This window comes from Puma concolor, chromosome C2, assembly GCF_028749965.1.
Source record: "Puma concolor isolate L17-30 chromosome C2, mPumCon1.1.hap2, whole genome shotgun sequence".
NCBI classification, from domain to species: domain Eukaryota; kingdom Metazoa; phylum Chordata; class Mammalia; order Carnivora; family Felidae; genus Puma; species Puma concolor.
Genome location: NC_141675.1, coordinates 155,991,074 through 156,011,427, shown reverse-complemented (window position 1 = coordinate 156,011,427; position 20,354 = coordinate 155,991,074).

Below are 20,354 nucleotides of genomic sequence, written 5' to 3'. Positions count from 1 at the left end.
AATTAGAAATGGAAGCAGGGGAAGGAAGAATCAAGTGTGACTTTTAGATTTAGTTCTAGAACTGGGCAGGCAGATGTGGTGCTGGGAATAGGGGGAGAAGCCTTGGGAGGGAGGAGGACTGAGGCAGGGTGGGGTATCAGGAGCTATGTTTTGGTCGCACTAGATTGGAGACCTTTGACAGACATCCAACTGGAAATGTCAAGTCTAGGGAAAGGGAAGGGTCACAAATTTAGATCTGGGAGTTGCCGGCTGATAGAGATGAGCTCACCTGATAAGCTTGCCTGAAGAGCACGTGTTGACGGAGGGAGGATCTCAGAGCCAAGTTTTGGCTTTCCGACTTTAGGGATCAGAGAACTGAAGAAGCAACCAGACCAGGAGACTAAGAATGTGACCTCCAGTGGCCAGTGAAGGAGGAGACCGAGGGAGAATGGTGAGCCAGAAACCAGCAGGCTGTGTGTTACAGCAAAGGAAGGAAAGATTTCAGGAAGGAGGGAATACGGTCAGCCATGTTGGCCGAGGTCGAGAAAGATGGGGACGGAGAAGTGACCACATGTTTGTCAGCATGGAGGGCACTGGTGACCCTAACAAGTGCCATCGCTGTGCCATGGTGGCGACAGGAGTCGAGCTGGAGCTGGCTGTGTAGACAGTGTGCAGTTAGCGATGGACGGGTGGGGAACCAGTCTGGTGGAGAGTTTGCAAATATACTGACTCACAGCTCTTTTTGAAACTTGGCATTATATAAACCACCACTCTATTAGTCACCAAATGTGTTCGTTTTCACCCTTTTGGAAGTACTGTATAGATAATCCATTTAGCTTCCTATTAAAAAAATTGTGATAAAATAGGCATCACATACATGTTACCGCCGTAGCCACTTTAAAGTGTACTCTCATTGTTGTGTGACCATCCCACCAGAATTTTTTTCATCTTGCAGACCTAAAACTCTGTACTCGTCCATTAAGTCCCAAGTGCCCCACCCCACCCCGCTTCTACAAAGATTTTGATATCCAGATGGATCTCCCTCCCAGACCGATGATACTACCTACTGTGGCCATCAGTAAAGCACCCTTCACGACTTAGGATTGAGAGGAGAGAAAGAAGGTTGACCTACGATGACTGATGACCCAAAGCCTGAGTGTTCTCTCTGGCTCAGTGCGTTTGTGATGCTTGGAGAAGTCAACAGCTAACAGGGCGCAAGCGTGGTCCAGCGCGTGGTGAAACGTTATACTTGAGGGGTTTGCCCCTACTGTTTACTTCTGTCCTTACTGGAAAACCAGGCATCTATGTGGGAAGAAACGGGAAAGGCGGTTATGTGACGAGCGTGCGTTCAGTCAAGGCAAATGACCTGCAAAGTTCCAGGCAGGTCAACTCGACGGGTAGGTGGGATGGTTGGTGGAGAAGGGGTGTTGAATGGTAATATTGCAAATTAAAAAACATAGCAGCAACCGTTTGTTGAGAAAATACTATGTGCACAGACCTAAGTACCGTCGTGTACAGTATTTCTTCATGGAATCCTTCCAACAAGCCAGCACATACTGGGAGAGTACCATTTCATGGATGAGGAGACCGAGGCCAGGAGAGGTTCAATATATTACCCAAGGATATGTAGCCAGAAAGTAGTAGAACAAGGCCTCAAACGAGACTGTGTGCTCTTAAACCAAGTTCCCTGTAACGCCTTCCAAGGCAACTATTTTTTTTTTTTTTTTTAAGAAATTTAGGAGACCCCAGCTGCCTACGAATTCTGCTTGAATATACATTCTGCAGACCCTCATATTCCAACATCGGCCCAGTAGAATGTTCGCTGAGACCTTATAAAGGTGCTTTCCATGCACCAATGGGTCCCAAGAACTTTACCTGTGGCGAGGCAGATCTGAAGGGCCAGTCATTCTCCTTTCCAGACCATTGTGGGATAGCAGATAAGGTAGTTCTCGTCCCCACCCCATCCAGGATGGTTTGTGAATGCAAATGAGGGGCAGAGGAAGAAGGGTGAGGAACCCCCAAATTCTGGCCACACCTCTAACCCTGTGAGCGGAGATACCCATCCACAGGGTGTGAATGCATCCTGAGCCCATGGAGCTTCTCCTGGGAAGAGCTCTTGTCTCTAACGGTGCTGCATTAAGGGACCTTCTAAATATATAAGAAGTCTCCCCCCTTGTTTCCCGTCTTCTGGAAGTTAGGTTCTTTCTTCTTACCTCTGGCCCTGTCTCCATCAGGGTCCACCTCCCGAGCCACGCTCACTGCCTCTGTGCTGGCAACGTCCACGTTACAGGGGACCACCACCAAGTTGATGGTCTGTTGCCCCTGGATGTATGAGTGCCTTGATCTGATGACAAAAAAAAAAAAAAAAAAGAAGAAAAAAAGCACACAAAGGAAGAGTACATCTCTGGGCATCCAACAATATGGTCAGACAGGTGTGATGGTAGAAAACCGGTAACTGAGACCATGACCTGGTTTTCACGCTCCTGGGCGTTGGCTTGGCCAACCCCTTCCACAGGAAGGCCTGCCCATCTGCCTTTACTATGTTCTCTGTTGATTTCCTACCTTTCTTCAAAACCCACCACTGGTGGGGCGCCTGGTGACTCAGTCGGTCAAGCCTCTGACTCTTGATTTCGGCTCAGGTCATGATCTCACGGTTCTTGAGTTTGAGTGTCGGGAAGTCCCTGCACCGAAACTGCTTTGGATTCTCTGTCTCCCTCTTTCTGACTCTCTCTCTCTCTCAAAAATAAATAAATGTTAAACTTTTTTTTTTTTTTTTTAACCCACCACTGGTATTTCTTCTTTCCCGAGGACTCTGCCTCCTGTAGCCAGATGAGACCTCTCCTTTTCTAAATCTCTCCTGTGATGCTTCTGAGATTATGCCTTCTAGGACAGTGTTTGTGTAGGTGTTGTATTTGCCCCAAAAGCCCAGGGGTGCCTTTGTGACACGTCACGTGCCATCTGTGTCCCCATGCAGTCCCGCAGAGGTCCCCAAGCCACAGGTGTTCTGTGCCTGCTGTGATAGGATCTGATGTCAATAAATGTCTCTACATGTGCTCATTCCTAATATTAAATACTTTTTCTGGAGTCTGTTCTTGGAAGGGGTCACTCAAATTAGAGAAATCCAATAAAATTTCTTAGAATCTGCAGACAGAGAGAGATATGAGCAGATAAGCCTTACACACCAAATTTCAATAATGTTTTTGCCCACAGACAATACAAACAAACAAGGAAAGGCTGACATCTAGGGACATATTTTTAAAAATAGTTTGCTACAGGGGCGCCCGGCGGGGGTCTCAGTCAGTGAAGCGTCTGACTTCGGCTCAGGTCATGATCTCAACGGCTCATGAGTTTGAGCCCCACATCAGGCTCTGTGCTGACAGCTCGGAGCCTGGAGCCTGTTTCGGATTCTGTGTTTCCCTCTCTCTCTGGCCCTCCCCCACTTGTGCTCTCTCCCTCTTTCTCAAATAAAAATAAACATTAAAAAATTTTAAAAAATGAAATAAAATAGTTGCTCCAATTGACATGTGCTTTAGCTCTCATCATGTCCCATAAAATTATGTTAAGCTGCACACAGAAGATAACACCGCATAGCCACAAGTAGGAAATTTGCATCACATAAGCACAAGCTAGCATCATATAAGCAATTAAGTGCCGGGGTCAGATAAAGACGACAAATATAAACAGGCCAAATTAAGTCCTAACCATGGGAAAACTTCACCGAGGAAAGTCATAGTCGACTTCGGGAAGTGAGTTTTAACGTGAACTGTCCTTTAGTTAAAAGGCATCTTCTCGTTGGTCTTTATTCCCCCTGCTACTCCCATGCGTAGCACGCGGTCTGATGTCTGTGAGTGAACAGACCATCCAGCGTTCTCCACCTCAGCACCATGGACAATTTGGGATGGATGGTTCTTTGTGGCAGGGGCCATCGGGTGCATTACAGAAAATCTAGCTCCATTTCTGGTCTCCACCCACAGGATACCAGTAGCAAACCTTTCCCAGGTTGTGACGACCATAAATGTCTCAGACGTTGCCATTGCCGACGTCCCTGGGGATGAAGTAGGCTTGGGGTAGAGACCACTGTGTGAAACACAGATCTTCCCATGCATTTTGACAGGGTCTTGGGGAGTGGTAACTGCTCCCCAGAATGTCCGCCGGCAGAGAGAGACCCCATAAAGATCACCTTCTAGTCATGCATCAGTTACGGGCACTCATAGGCATTAGGTCCATTCCAGGGTCTGGAGATTCACTATTATGCACACAGGCACTATCCCTCAGGGGTTTGTGCCCCAGGAGGTAATGTAGACAACAGACACAAGGACCAAGTCCAGGGTATCGGGCATCCCGGAGAAGGTGGCATCTGTCAGAACTTCGAGGGAAACAGAGAACGTGCCACGTCAAAGCTGGGCAGGGAGAACGTTTCAGAGAGAGGGAAGAGAAGGTACAAGGACCTTCTGGTAGGTTCCAGGACCACTGAGGATTCAGGTGTGGCTGGAGTGGATGAGGGGTGGGGCATAGTGATGGGTGTGGCCAATGAGCGAGTGGGGCCAGAGCACATCAGACGCTGGATGCTTTTATTTGTAAGTTAATTTCTTTATTTTGAGGGGGAGAGCACAAGTGGGGGAGGGGCAGAGAGAAAGAGGGAGAGAGAGAATCTCAAGCAGGCTCTTGCTGTCAGCGCAGAGCCCGACACAGGGCTTGAACTCACCAACCTCCAGATCATGACCTGAGCCAAAATCAAGAGTCAAACGATTAACTGACTGAGCCACCCAGGCGTCCTGGCCATTGGAAGCTTTAATGATGATGGACATGGAACCACACTGGAGAGTGTTGGGGAGTGATAGCTATTAGTGTGCCCTAATAGCTCTGCCCCGTGCCCTGGGCACTGCTACCCCAGTCTCCTCCCCAACCACTCAGTGCAAGGGCAGGGGAGGCACACCAGAAGCTCTGCTGCTGCCCGCAGAGACCTAGAAGTCTCCCGAACTTCAGCTTGGCCCATTCCCAAGTTCTAGAAAGACCTAGAAGTCTCCTGAACTTCGGCTTGGCCCATTCCCAAGTTCTAGAAAGACTTGCCTGCAGTCCGATGTCCTGGGGCTGGTTTCCCACGGCCACGCTGGTGATGCTGGGAAGATCAATGAGGGTCAGATCCAGAACCTCAGGGAGGTGATCTCCAGCCTGATGAGCTCATGGCTGATGCTAACTCCAAGGCCAGCTATGGTGTTCTGGGCTGTGGAGGCCCAGAGACGGGAAAGCCAGCCTTCAGATTAATGACCCATCTGAGGAAAAGCAGTGGTAGGAGGCTCCAAACTTCTCTGGTGCTTAGAAAACACTTCACAGAAGCCTGGGGAATGGTCTCTGAGGCCACTAGTGTGGCCATCAAACACAAACGTAGCATAGACATTCACCTTCCGAAAGCCTGGAGGAAAACATACAGATATGTTCATGGTGGGGTCACAGAGGGATTCTGTTCTCTTTCTTTACCCTTCTTGATATTTGCCAGTGACCGCGGCAGTGGCTTAAAATACACCCACAAATTCTTCCACACTCTTCCCTCCGAAAGGTGAAACCTTGAGCGCGAACCAGACATAGGGACTTCTGTCTAAAGATAGATATGGCGGAAGTGACCGTGTGGGACTAGCAGTAAATGTGTCGTGACTGCCTCTTGCTTTCTCTTGCATGGCTCGCTCTGGGGCAGGCTGGCAGCCCTGTCCTGAGGACACCAGGGACCAACGGAGAGGTCCACAAAGTAAGGCACTGAGGCCTTCCGCTCACGGCCACGTGAAGAGCGGCTCGCCAGCCACAGTCGAGCCTTCAGCCGATGCAGACCCAGCCAATACCTCAACCACAGCTCCCCAGGGACCCTGAGCCACAGCCCCCCAGCCGAGACCCTGCAGTTGCTGACTCTCACACTGTGGGAGAGAACAAATTCTGTCTTTGAAGTCACCAGGTTTGGGATAATTTGTTATGCAGCAAACAGATAACGCACACAGGTATATACTACTTTTATGAGAAGATAAACACAGACACGCACACGCTAACACGTACACAAAAGCACGTACCAACACACACACATAAACGCACACTATGAACACACACAGTCAATTGTGTGTTTAGCACAGCGTGTTTCTGGGCGGCGTATACACCCCTCTACTTCCCGATACTTAAGGAAAAGCCCATCTGCCTGCTTCCTGTCTGTTGGAAAGGGGGGGCCGATCGGAAGGCCGGCGGTCTGGAGCTCAGCAGACCCCTGAGAAGAGGGGACCTCCCAGGGTCAACTGCCGGCCACCCCAGGGTCTGTTGGAGGGACGGCAGAGGAACTCAGGGAGCAGGACCCCTTGGCCGAACAAGATCAAGTAAGCAGACACACCATGTCCGTAGTACCCGTGTCCCTGTTTAACACTACCTGCCACTTCTCTTAGGTCCTGGAACGTTTTGCAGGAATCCCCCTGCGCTGTCTCTTGGGGGGTAAGAGGTATGGAAGGAAGGGATGGATGGAGAAAAGGAAGCGGAAGGAAAGCAAGATTATTTCTTCCCTTACGTTCATTTTTGCAAGTAGATTATTTCTGTAGAGTCTTCACTGGGGGTTCAAAGGACGTTTTGAGAACGGTATCTAATTTAGGGGATACCGAATATGTATCCCAGCCTACATGTAAATCATATACAGTGATGGGCATCTGGGAGGCTCAGTTGGTTAGGTGGCCCAGTCTTGATTTCAGCTCAGGTCATGATCCTGTGGTTTGTGGGTTCGAGCCCTGCGTCAGGCTCTGTGCTGACAGCCCGAAGCCCTCCCTCTCCTCAGCTCTCTCTCAAAACAGGCAAATAAACTTAAAAAATACTCAGTGATTCCATCCTGTGTCTCAGATTCCTCCTTACTGTGGAACCGATGGTGACCTTTAACCTGCGTGGGCGGGAAGGTCTACTTGTGTCCGGGTTCTATAAGCCGCCCATCGTCCTAAAAGTTTTAAAAAACAGCTATGTCATAGATATGACAGAAACAATCTATAATAGTGCTCAAAAACTGAAAAAAAAAATTATCCTTGAACTGGACTTGAGCCTTGTCCGTGGGCAGGACAGTTCCTGTTCTAGAGGATGGCCAAAGGACAGGGTCCCTGGGCCACAAGTCCGACGGCGTGCACACTTGGTAACAGAGACCCAAGTGTCAATAAAGATGGCCCCTCAGTGCCATCGGCAGGGACCTCCCGTCACATCTGTAAGCCAAGTCTCGGTGCAGGGGCGAAGGACAGACGTGGTAGTGGAGAAGTGACATGCAGATTTGGGCCCCGGGGTTCTCCACGAGAGCTTTGCAAAGCAAATCTCAAGGCCGGAGGGAGGAGACATAGACAGAGCTAAGAAAGTCCCCCCACCCGCCTCACTTCCGTCACCCCCTCCCAGCTGCCCGGCTCTGCACGCACTTGGCTCGGCTGCTACTCACAGTGATGTCCAAGTGGCCTCAGGCCCAAGGGGGCACCAGACATGCCATGACGTGCTCTTGGGAGCAAGCCCCGTAGGTGAGCTGGAAAAAACGGGAGTCTTCCCCCGGGTTGTTTTTCAAAACCAGAAAAGGGACCAACGTGGATATTTTGTGCTCACACACTCAGAACCAGGACTAATCCCGTGGAGCCCCGTGTTCAGAAGGGTCCCCTCCTGGTTTGCTGTCTGCTTTCACTATCTTGAGAGTCTAAGTCGTTTCGAACGAGGGGTCTTGCTGTTTTATTTTGCTCTGAGCCCCTAAGTCGTGTAGCTGGCTCTGCTCTGAACCTGGTTTCTCAAACTCTGAGTGCACACGACCCATTTTGGAGCTCGGTTCAAGTCCAGATTCTGACTCAGCAGGTCTGGGGTGTTTTTTCCCAGCCATTTCTGCAAGTCTCCGGCAGAGGAGGTCACACTGAGGGGCCAGGGGCTAGGGGACACTCTTGAAACGAGATGATGTCCAGGATGGTCTAGGTGAGGGGAGGGTATCGATGGCAGACATCAGATATGTGGGGCACGCGAGCCAAGGACAAGACAAGGACAGAGGTCATTGGTTACCAGCTCAAGCGTGGAGACATAAGGACGATGCTCCCCAGTCACCTCGTCTTGTCCCCGTGGGTGTCCTCAGTCCTCAACACCTCCCGGCGTCCCTCTTCCTTCTCCTCTTGGAATTAGCCGCCGATCCACCAAGGAACAGGAAGTGAGTCCTGGAAAATCTGGCCTGGAAGATCCTTCTCTGCCCAGCAGCCTTGTGGGGTGGTCATCCGTATTTGGGGGTGACCAAAGGACTGGGGGCAGGACTTCTCCATTCTGGAGGGGGTCTCTCTGCTGAGCCATTCGAGGCCTGCAGACACGGATTCTCAGGGAGCTGAGCGCGGGAAGCCACGGAAAGGCCTCCACCCCAGACGCTGTGTTACCGGTCACATGGAGCCCCGCGTCCCACAGGGCCTGCTTTCATCATCTCCAGAGCAGTGCCCCAGGACAGCGGTGACCAGGACAGCCGGGAGTCCCGCGGGGGCCTTTCTCAGAGGAGGACCAGCACATGGAAAAGCCTGGAAGGAAGAGGCAGCGGGCTCCCCGGTGGGGACCAGGCAGCAGAGGAGGAGCCAGGACAGTGAGGGAGCGGCCATCAGAGCCTCACCTGCAGAAACCCCGTGCCTCCCACCTTCAAGGATCTCCTTCCTACCTGGGAGGGGTCCTGAGGACAGACTGTCCTGAGGACCGGCCTGAGGAAGCCGATTCTCTCAGCACCAGGTCACAGGTCCTGAGCAGTTTTCCAAACATTCCAAGTTCACAGGTGCCTTGTCCTCTCACCCCCCAAGGGAGCTGCCCCAGTGTCCCCAGAGTCCTGGACTAAAATTTCTGTCCCTGTCCAGGGCTGGGAGGTGATGGGGGCCTCCTGGACTGGGCGGGCACAAAGGAGCACAGGCCCGGGGACAGAGGCATCGGCAGGGGAGTGTCTCCAGGCCGACCGTGGCCACGTCCCCACGGTGCTGCTCTGTCCGCCACACGAGCTGGAGTCGCGGCTCAGTGTCTGAGGGCCCCCAGGACAGTTGCAGTGCGGGGAGAAGGCAGCAAGAGCCAGGGCAAGAGTCTGGACGTCCGAAGGAGGGGGTTCAAGGGAATTCTCAGTGGGCAGTTTGCACAGCCGGATCTCAGAAAGGCTGGAACCGCCCTGGGCTTCTTGGGGCTGGGTGTTCCTGTCTCTGAGTCCTGAGCACTGACGTATCCTTTGTATTGCTGGCCCTATAAGAGCGTTTATCATCTCCTCCAGCCTGGGGACATGCCCAGGGGTCACATGCCTGCCACCGGCCCCCAGACCCTCCACCATGTTGCCCCTCTCCCCAAAATGCCGACCCCGCGGCGGAGCAGAGGGACGACTGCCCCGGATCCTTCCTCTCTGGTGCATCAGGTGTTCCGCCGGGCTGACCGGGATCTCACAGGACCCCCTGGGATCAAGGACTGGGCTGCCAGTGACCTGGAGGGAGCCCAGGCCGGGGCATCTGGCGAGGCAGCTGCTGTTGGGGGCTGTGCAGGATCTGGGAAGCCCACTGGGGTCCCCACACCCTCCTCTGTGCCCAGGGCGGGGGGCGGCCTGGGCAGGACGGCGTCGGTGGTGCCCAAACCCTGGGTTCTGGTTGGGTCTGGCCTCTGACAGCACTGGCAGGAGATGGGACCAAGGGAAGGGACCAGGACGGAGCCTCCCCCAACCCACGAGGAGGCTACTATCTCTTTCCTCCCTTTTTTCCTTTATTTTATTAAATCGTAGGTGTACAAAATCACTTTTTTTTTTTTTTTTTAAGGAAAATATCGTGTCTTATCACGCTATGACCCTGGCTAATCGCTTTTTCCAAACACTGAGAAAATTCTTCGGAACGACTTCACACGGCACCTGAGACTTACAAGCTCGGTGTCATCAAAGACATGCCTGCCCCAGACCACTGGACAAGGTCTGGAGTCAGGGCTGGGCCGTCAGGTTCCGGGCCCCGACGGATACAGGCCCAGCGACGGCTAAGGATGCGAAAGGGGGTCAGAGACCTGGGGGCAGCCCAGGCCATGCCTGTAGACCCAAGCCTCCTGGGGCCAATGTCTGAAACGCCTGGTACCCCCGGGATGCTTTGTGGCCCGCGGGGAGAGCAGAGCCGGCCCAGCTCTGCCTACCACTGCCTCTGGGGAGGGCGACCCCGACAGAGCGTCCAGCAGGAGCTCCTGCCCCAGCTCTGGTCCCCGATGACAGCGATGGTGGCCGGGGCCAGGTCCCGCTCCACACCCAGGGTCCGCAGGGAGCCGATGAGGTCAGTGCGGGGGCTCACCTTCTGCTCGTACTGGCTGTACAGGCCGCTCTCGGGCCCTGGAAGAGGCAGACCGGACTTCACGGCCTTGGCCTCTGATCGGAGTCCCATCATCATCCTTGGGAATTTGGGGCAGAATTTGTGCCTCTCCTGATGCTGGGCTGCAGACGGGAGGTGCGTGTGCCTCTGGGAGGTCCCTGTGTTCTTGTCCTGCACAGGCTTTGCTTCTGCTGATGTGGGATGTCTGGCGGGGGAGGAGGCGTCTCACTGAGCAGGGAGAACGTACCCAGGGTGGGAGCTCCTGGCCAGAGGGAGGACAGGAGCCAGGCCCTGGGCTGCTGAGCAGGGGTGGGGTGGGGAGTGGGGTGGGTCAGCAACGGTCACAGTGATAATAGTTGCAGAGAGAGCTCCCAGGAGGGAGACCCCAGCACCTGGAAAAGAAGCCCCCATACTTGCTGCCCCAGAGACCGGGCGCCCCTGGTGCATGTCAGAGGTGCCTGGGGGACTGCGGGGCACCAGCCGTACTGTTGGGGTTAGACCACGCTTGCAGGTTTATGGCCGCAGTTGGGGTGCTCGCCTCTGGCCCCTGCTTCCTCCTGGCTGCTGAAGGTTCAGTGTCGGCAAGTTGAACTTCTTGGTGAGCTAAACTGGGTCCTGCCGTCCCACCTGCCAGTCTGGGGGATACATCATGTGCCCTGCTGCTGTGCCGGATGGCGGTGGCTGTCGCTGGACGAGATTCATTTCTTTTTTTGCACACTGTCAGGAAAAGAAAAAAAAGGAAACAGACTGTGCCTCGGGCACGGCCAAGAACCGTGGGCCTTAGGCATTAGCTGTCATTCAGTCCGAGCTGGGGGGTGGGTTCCCCGCTGCTCAGCACCTCCCGTCTCCTTCACGAGCTCTGCAAAGACACAAGTTGGCAGAGTGGCCCATTGTCCCCAGGCGGTCCCCTCCCAGGCTGGACCTTTGCCAGCCCCCCCTCGCCCGAGCCCACACAATCCACACACAGGGGAGACTGGCAGCCCAGCAAGGCCCCAGTCCGCAGGAGAGGCCGCCGCAGTAAACAGGTGCAGCTCACAGCTGGGGTCTCCGCGGCCCCCGGGGCGTGGGGACAGGGGCAGAGAACTTCCTGTCATGTATTGGTTTATTATGCTTTTAAATCCACCTGTTTACGAATTACGGGAAGCTATTTAGATCTAAGGGTGCGTTTACTTACATAGAGGAAGCTGTGTTAGGACGTCATCCTTGACATCTGTTGTCACTAAGCAGTCGCTCAGCAGCTGGCGGGCGCCACTGGGGACTTACGGATATAAGAATATATGGACAGGTGTGCAGAACGCAGCGGACATTGAAACTTCAAATGGCGAGAGTTTGTGAGGACCCACTGAGAGTGTTCCGTCTGGGCAAGGCTACCCTTTGCAGAGCTCGAAAGCTCTCTGCAGACCTGGGGGCACTGGCTTCTGGAGCAGCAAGGCCCCTCTTTGCTGGCAGGGGTGAAGGCCGTGCAGTGGCCCCTCCAAGGGGGCCGTCTTGCCCGCCTGCCCCCGCAGCTCTGGTCCCCAGCGCCATGCTCTGGAATCAGGGGACTTCTGCTCTGTGCCGGTGGCTGGACATCAACTCCTGGTGGGCTAACTGGATCGACTCTTCTAAGAACCAACTTGTAGAAAGCAACCTCAACTAAATTTGGACTTTGTTTCTGTCCCCTTTGCTTGGACCAGTAGGGTAATCAATCTATCACTGGTTTGGAGTATGTCATTTCTTCATTGGCCTATTAAGAGATACCGTCCTGGGGCTCCTGGGTGGCTCAGTCGGTTAAGCAGCCAGCTTCGGCTCAGGTCATGATCTCATGGTTCGTGGGTTCGAGCCCCGCGTCGGGCTCTGTGCTGACAGCTCGGAGCCTGGAGCCCGCTTCGGATTCTGTGTCTCCCTCTCTTTCTTCCCCTCCCCTGCTCACGCTCTGTTTCTCTCTCTCTCAAAAATAAATAATAAACATTACAAATTTTTAAAAAAGAGAGAGAGATTGTCCTGTATACTGTAGACTCGTCCCCTGCAAAATATTTCTATAAATTGTAAGTCCTGAGTTACTGGCAAAGACAATGTGAGCCTCTGGGCATAACTCCGCATTTCCACAGAGGGGGTTGAACGTTCCTCTAGAGAGAGGTGGGCTCCGTGTCACTTGTGGCTGAGGACCAGACAGGAGACCATCAGGCAGAAAGAGATGGGAGGTGGTATGTCTCAGGCCCTCTGGAAGCTAATCTCTGCCCGGCCCTCACTGGTTCTCGCCCAGACTCGTCTGGGAGAGGTGGGGGTTTGGTCTCTCGCCCTTGAACGTCCATGGCCGACGATCACGTAAAGTCAGCACTGTTAGAAATAGTCTGACTGCCGGCCTCCCCAATGCTGCTCCCAGGCTCTTGTCTCCCTTGTACAGCAGCCTTGCGTGCTAGGTCCCTGTTGCACCTTCCAGGCCAAGAAATTAAGTGCAGGGGCCCCTGGCTGGCCCAGTCAATAGAGCACTTGACTTTTGATCTTGGGATCGTGAGTTCAAGCCCCACTTTGGGCAGAGAGCTTACTGAAAGAAAAAAAAAAGAAGAAAACAGATTGAAGTGTGTGGGGGGGGGGGTCAGCTACTGGTCTAAGTCAGGACTCAGACCCACCCCGGGCCACTCCCGGTCACAAACCCTTCCCCGCTATGACCTACACAGCCCATCCTTCCGGGAACAAAATGGCTGCAGTAGGTTGAATGGTGTCCTTGGAAGAGCGAACGTGACCTTATTTGGAGAAAGAGTATTTGTAAGACCTGGACGTGGGGCCTAAACCCAGCCGCAGGTCAGAGGAGGCAGAGGGAGATTGGAGACACAGATCCGGGGAGAAGGGAGAGACCAGTGTAGACGGAGGTGGGTCTAGACTGATGTGGCCCCAAGCCAAGCATGCCAAGGACCTCAAGGAGCCACCAGGAGCTGGGAGACACCTAGGTCCCTCCTCAGAATGTCCAGAGGCACCAGCCCCACTGATGCCTCTATCTGGACCTTCCGGCCTCCAGGCTGTGAGAGAGCACATCTCGGTGGTTTTAAGCTGCTGAATGTGGGTAATTTGTGAAGACAGACTGAGGAAGGTCACAGAGTGGGGACAGCCTGGGGTCTCCAGGCGAACCGGCCGGGCTTTGGGAAGTCCGCTCACACGCCTCGCCCAGCTGGACTCCTTCCGCTCAGCCCAGCCCCTCCGTCCTCGAGACACTGGGCGCAAGTGTGTTTGTTTACCGCGCCTGCCTTCTTCCTAAACCCCCGGCCTCGTCCCATCTCTCTGTGGGGTGACCTGATGGATGTTTACACAGGCAGGGAGAGCAGGTGGTGTGGACAAAAGGCAAGGACATGAGGAGGCACGGTGGTCAGCCAAAGCCAGAGTCCCAGGTTCGGGACTGACGGCCACCAGGCCCGGGACCCAGAACCCTCTCACTTCCGGCGTTCCGTCTGCGTGCCCTGCAGGCTAAGGCACGGATTTTCACCGCCACCCTGTGCCTGCGGGGTTCGTGATTCACAGACCAGGATACAGAACTGCAGGGAAGTGAGGCTCTCACCAGAGGCCACCAGCTGCTAAGTGGTGGGGTTCAAACCCAGGCAAAACCAGGAGTTGGAGGATGGCACCCAGTCCCAGGTAGGAAGACACGGGTGCGAGCGGAAGACACGGGAGCCGCGTCCCACCACCTGCGCTGCCTGGGCTTAGCTCGCCCTCCAGCCACACAAGGGGTCTCTCTGAAGCTGCAGTGGGGCCGCCAGCCTGCACCCGCCTGCACCTGCCCGCACCCACCCTGCTCCCAGATACGAACCTGCCTGCACCTGCCTGCACCCACCTGCACCTGTCCTGCTCCCAAGCATACCCACAACCTGGCGGGGGGGGGGGGGGGAGCACAGAGTTAAGCCCCTTGAGGCAACCTGTGACGCGTGCCGGCTGTGACAACTTTGCTCTTCTCTCACCTCTTCGATTTGCACGTTCTTGCCCAGCTCCCTAGGGAGCCCAGTGGCCCGCGTGGGGTTGGCTGCACCCACCCAGACCCTACACCTGCTCCCTGGGAACCCCTCCCTGCAAATCTCCGCACAAGGTCCTGTCTTGGGCTCTACTTCCGGGAGGCGGCGACTGAGTCAAAGCAAGGAGAATCAGAGAAAAGCAAGCGGCAGTGCTCTCTCTTGAAGATAAACTTCATGGTCAGATTTCGGGATACATCCTTAGAAACCAGGATTAGTTCTGGTGTCGCTCAGCGTGGAGGAGGCGTCCGGCACCGGGACCTGGGGGCCGGACTAGCTGTGTGGGTGAGCTGGCCACATCCCTCGTCGTGACACCCCGTGAGGGTGTTAGAGGGCTGAGGGTTTATGCAAAGGCGCAGCACCGGGCCAGGCGCAACGTGGCTCCAAGAGTGAAAGCCGGTGCCGGCCTTGTCATTCTCTCCTTCTTGCCACCCCCTTCCCGGGCGCCAGACCCCAGGGCGGGAAGGGCTGCTCCGGCCGAGGAGAAGGCCCTGGGCTCAGTGCCGGCAGACAGAGGGTTCTCCCCACACTTCCTTCCCAGCTGCCAGGGACCCCCGGGGAGGAGGCCCGCCCCACCGTTTCTGTCTTGCTTTCTGTTGTTTTTCATTTTTGTTTTAAACTTCAGAGTTCAGAGAAGCAAGGTGTGACGGGAGGCTCGGGGCCAGGCTTTCTCTGTCTCTGAAGTTCCCCCCTCCCGCTTTCTCATGGAGGGGGTGCTCAGAAAGCCAAGCCTGGGGGCAGCTCCTTTAGGGGGCGAGGGGGGCCTGGCCCCCGGGGGCACCTACTGAACTTGGGCCGGAAAGAGGCAGGGAAGGCCCTCCTATGAGGGGTCGGTCCCCTGACCTGGAGACCTCACGTGAGGAGGGATCCCCAGGGAGGGGCACCTACAAAGTCACTCTCTCTCTGTTTACTTGTCACCCGTCACCTCATGACAGCAGGTACTGTGCCTTCTGCACTGCTGAGTCCCCCGCCCCAGGCTGGCACCGGGCACATGGCAGGTGCCCCCTAGACTTTGGCTGCATGAACGAATGGGCGGTGGGACCGATACTCCCCTGCGGGGGCTGCGAAGGCTGTTGTTCTAGGGGAGGATTTAGGGGTTCCTCATCCCCTCTTAGAAATAAAACTCGTATCACGCTCCTCCCCCCCCACCCCCCCCCCACCCCACCTTCCCATCCCAGTTCAAGCCACTTCCGACCTTCCCACAGCCCTGGCCAAACGCCTCCCCAGCCGCTCTGCCCATCAGCCCCACAGCCCCCTCTCGGCAAACACGTGGACTCTGCCTTCGACACGTCCAGCATCTGACCTCTCACCACCTTGACCCAAGCCACTGTGGATCACATGATCAAGCCATCTCATTCACATGCTGACCTGGCCACCCAGCCTGGTGGCTTTTTACCAGATATGAACCTGCCTGCACCCCACAATCCCGGAAGGGACCCCGCTCCCGGGTGCCCCCGTGAGTGCAAAGCCCCTGCCTCAGCCGTGCTCCCCACCCCCCGGCCATTCCTCCCCACCAAGCCTACTCGCAGTGTGCTCCTGAGGCCTCACGGTCGCCTGCTAACTCACAGAGCTGTGCCCCACCCCCCCGGTGGCCCGCTGCCTGTCACAGTCTGCCCCCTGAGCCCCAGGCAAGCCGTGCCCTCCGCTTACAGGCAAAGGCAGAAGCAGAAGTGACGAGAGTCTCCCCACCTGGAGCTCAGTAGCTTCTGTTCACCGTGCGGTCCTGCCAGCCTCGTGCTTTCCTGTTTGCTTTGCATCCCACGCGGCTCGCAGCCTGCGCCACCTCCCTTCCCCCCTACGGAGGAAAGGCGACCGTGAGGTTGTTCAGCAGGGACTCAGGTACTCATCACGCCCAGGTCCCTTCCCACAGCCGGTGTGTCCTGGGCTGGAAACCCCTGGCCGTTCACCTGTCAGAGGAGTCGCTGTCATCCCATGTCCATCTGACACCAGCTCCGGGCGGGTTCCCGGACCCAGTCGCAGCATGGGGGTCCCCACACAGGACCAAGCAGTTCTCGGGCACCAGCGGGGGTTCAGCTCTGACACGGGCTGGGAGGAGACAGCAGGGGGCCCCACAGGCTCAGGGCTCAGCCCCACAGGGCCGCCCCGCCCCCCACTCCAGACGCCAGCCGCGAGCCCCGGGCTGTCCTCTGTCCTTGTGACAACCACACTGCAGACTGGAGGCTCCAACGGCCTCCTCCTCGGAGGCTTCTACATCACCAGCGCGGTGAAAGAAACTCTGGGAAACCCTCACTGTTTCCGGTTTAGTAAAGGATGTGATAAGGGGCACCTGTGTGGCTCAGTCATTCAGCGTCTGACTCTTGATTTCAGCTCAGGTCGTGATCTTGCCACGCTGAGCATGAAGCCTGCTTGAGATTCTCTCTCCCTCTCTCTCCCTCCTCCGTCCCCCCCACTCTCTCTCTCTCAAAGAAAAAAAAAGGGATGTGATAAATGATATGAATGAACAGCCAGATGAAAGATGTGAAGGGTGAGGTCCCCGGAGAGGGCCTGGAGCTTCCCCGCCCCCCCCAACCCAGACACCACTCACCCGCCCCTCCACCTGTTCACTAGCCCAGATGCTCCCTATTCAGTCCTCTCGGGGGTTTTATGGAGTCTTCATTACTCAGGCATGACTGACTGAGTCCTCAGCTATTGGTTGACCCAACCTCCAGCCCGCCTCCCCTCCCCGGAAGTGGGGGTGGGGTGGGGTGGGACCGGAAGTGCCAACCCTCTCCCCTCTGGGCCTCCCTACACCAGCACCTGCCCCAGGGTGGGGTCCAGAGGTCACCTCCATCAATAAATAGAAGATACCTTTATCACTAGGTAGAAGATACCTTCCTCAATGCTTAGGAAATTCCAATGGCTTTTGGAGCCGTGAGCCAGGAACTGTGGACAAAGACCAAATATATATGAAAAATACATTCCGGTCATCAGAATGGCCAAATATATGTTTCTTATGAATCATAATATCATACACCTAAAAGATCAAGAGTCAGACACCCAACCGACTGAGCCACCTAGGCACCCCTGCTTTTTTGTTTGTTTAAGTAAAACTCCCATCAAGAACAAATCCATCGACTTATTTAACCTCCTTAAATAAGGAAATCATGTAAGTTATATTAACCTCTATGAGACAAAAATACAGTAAATTACTTTGCAGAGGGCCAGACTGGAGACGTTCTCCCTCCTGGTGAATCGAGTGCCCCCTTACTCCAGAGAGCAGGGCACACCCATCTGTGCAGCCTGGCCCTTGACGGCAAGGAGGCTCACAAGCAAATCACCGGCGGTCGTAGGGTCGTGGGCCTTGCCGTGCTCCGTGGCTTTGTCCCCAGAGTCTTACCAGGTTTCATTCTTGTTTTATGGTTTTGCGAGAAGGAGTTAGGGGTCCCCAGGAAAAGAAAGATGAGACGTCGCTTTCTTGATATAAGAAAAGTCGTTTTGGGCCCCGGACATCCTACGATCCTGACGGGCGCTATTTGCCCAAAGCACATTTTTGCAGAGCCTCCTGGGATATGTTGGAACTCCAGAACAGCCCCCAGCAGTTAACCATTTCCAGGGAAGAAAAGAAGGCAAAAACGAGCAGCCACCATCAGGCCAGGAGGTTGCCTTGATGGCATCAGGGACGATCCATCAGCCCCCGCGCTGGTTCCAACCTGCAGACTGGCCCCGCATGTTCTTGAGTTACCAGTGCAGGATCTAACCCCCTGTGAGTCTCACTAACACTCCCTGCTTTATGCCTAATCTGTTCCCCACAAAGGCCACTCTTTGCCGGGAAGTCTTGGCATCAGGGTGTAAGTAACACTGTGAAGGCGCCACACCACACTACGTGCCATGATACAGAGTAGCAAATGCTAGAAGGCAGGCGCCCTCTCCTCTCGGGGGGGCCAGTTTCCCAGCACCCCACTCAGGTGGCCCTGCGCCACCAGGGTCACAAGCAAGCAGGCACCTGAAGTCCCAACACCAGGCTTTGGGGCTCGAAGTCTGACACCAATTCCAATACATGAGTTTTTTTTAATGTTTATTTATTTTTGAGAGAGAGAGAGAGAAATAGAGCATGAGTGGAGGAGGTCAGGGGGAGGGACTGGAAGTTCCAACACTAATCACAGGCCAGCCCCACCTTTAGATGCTTTCCAAAGTGACCTTATTAGCATAACAAAAGACCACACTATCTCCTTGTTGGAAATTCCCAGGGTTTTAGGAGCTCTGTGCCAGGAAGGAAGACTAAATTGTGTGTGTGTGTGTGTGTGTGTGTGTGTGTGTTTTCCTAGGGGCATGTGGGTGGCTCAGATGGTTGAGCATCTGACTCTTGATTTCTGCTCAAATTATGATCCAAGGGTAGTTGGATGGATCCCCGTGTGGATCCCCCGCCCCCTGCAGTGTGGAGCCTGCTTAAGATTCTCCCTCTGTCCCTCTCCCTGGCTCATGCTTTCTCTCTCTCTCTCTCTCTCTCTCTCTCTCGCAAATTAATTATTTTTTCTGATATTTGTATATATGGCAAAATGATCACTGCAATAAATGTAGTTACATCTGTCTCCATACATAGCTTCGTTTTTCTTACCATGAGGACTTTTAAGATCTACTCCCTAAGCAACTTGCAAAGATGCAATGCAGTGTTATTAGCCACCCTATTACAAACTCTGGGGAGGTAATATATAGCAGCGTGACTAGTGTTAATATACCTTATAATCACAATATCACAGGGGCACAAGCTCCCGCCCCACCTCCAGACGCATGTCCACCATCAACGCCGAGCAAAGCGTCCCAGAAGCCACCCCTTTGTGGCCACGGGGCTTTTGGTCAGATTCAGGATGGGGGGCTGCCCTGGGCCCCCAGGCCAGCCGCCTCTTCTCTAGAACGCACTCTCTGCGTCAGCGGGCACCAGCACAGGCCTTTCCAAATCTCACGTGGGGCAGCCTCGGAAACTTGCCTTTTTGTCCCCTGCCTGCCAGCACAAGCCACCCTTCCTGGGAAGTCCTTTGAAAAGGCCAATTGCTGCATGAGGATGTCGTGAACTCCCCCCCCCCCGCCCCAACCCCACGACCCACGACCCAGCCCTGCTCTCACCTGTGCGCCTTCAGGACAGAGACCAGGTGAGTCACCCGCCCTTCTTCCCTTTGTTCCCACGTGGAGTGTGGACCACTCCTCCTGAGCGGCAGTGAGGGAAATGACGAGACACCAGGCCCCAGAAATGAAACTGTAGAAACAGCACCCTCCCCGGTGGCTCAGGCGGAGGTCCTCAGCCTCCAGCTGCACATCGGGGTCTCCCGCAGGGCTTGGGGACACAGGGTCTGCTGCCCAGGGGAGTCGGATGCCTGAGAATCTGCATCGCTGATGAGTTCTCAGGGGAGGCTGGTGTCGGGCCACAGTCGGGGACCCAGCAACTTAGAGCAGCCGTGTCCTACAGGACATCCCGCGACGGTGGGAACGTTCTGTTCTTTGCTCTCTGATACAGACAGGCGCCACTCCGGCTGCTGAGCCTGAGGACCTGAGCGTCTTACTCTGTTTCATTCTAATTCACTTAAAGAGCCACTGAGCCTGTGGCTCCCATCCTGGACCGTGCCCGGCAGGCCTCTTATCTAAAAGTTCTGAGCTGCCCCGTGGCAGCACGCCTGAGTCACCCAGACAGTTGTCACCCTCTCCCCGTGTTAAGGGCTGCAAACCCAAAGAAGGGAAGTCCATAACCCATTCGTGCAACAACCCATCTGCACAGTGCACACTCTAGAACCCCTGGCGGGTCCCCCGCTTGGAAGACAGCCGGGTCCAGACTAAAGGCGGCTGCCGCCCAGGAGCTCAGCTTTGAGCCGAGCCAGTTGACCTTCTGGTCCTAGGTTGTGTCACCTGCAAAAGTGCAGGCGTGTGCCCCAGCGGTCCTGAAGGCTCCCCGTTCTGTGACAGAGTGGAAGTGAGTGGGGACTTCCCATCCCTAGAGCACGGCTGTCAGGGAACCCCAGGAGCCCTCGGGATGCCAGCGCTGTGCAAGAAGCGGGGTGCAGGCCTCAGTCTCTGATCCTCCCCCCAAAACGAAACATTAGAAACCACGGGGGAAAAAAATCCCAAGCACTTCTTGGTTCGTTCATTTTACTTACTGCCTCTGTGGGCAAGT